General features: G+C 47.3%; 1 protein-coding gene across 1 annotated transcript in view; it reads left to right on the plus strand.

The window, feature by feature from the left end:
• The window catches only part of ntrk3a (neurotrophic tyrosine kinase, receptor, type 3a), a 550,968-nt gene that overhangs the window by 201,702 nt on the left and 349,059 nt on the right, over positions 1–207 (plus strand). The window lies entirely within an intron of this gene.

Below are 207 nucleotides of genomic sequence, written 5' to 3' on the forward strand. Positions count from 1 at the left end.
CGGATTACTGTTAATTTATTATGCTGATCTGTTCTGTACGACATCTATTGCACGTCTGTCCGTCCTGGAAGAGGGATCCCTCCTCAGTTGCTCTTCCTGAGGTTTCTACCGTTTTTTTCCCCGTTAAAGGGGTTTTTTGGGGAGTTTTTCCTTATCCGCTGCGAGGGTCATAAGGACAGAGGGATGTCGTATGCTGTAAAGCCCCTG

Source organism: Epinephelus moara, chromosome 20, assembly GCF_006386435.1.
Source record: "Epinephelus moara isolate mb chromosome 20, YSFRI_EMoa_1.0, whole genome shotgun sequence".
Lineage (NCBI taxonomy): Eukaryota > Metazoa > Chordata > Actinopteri > Perciformes > Serranidae > Epinephelus > Epinephelus moara.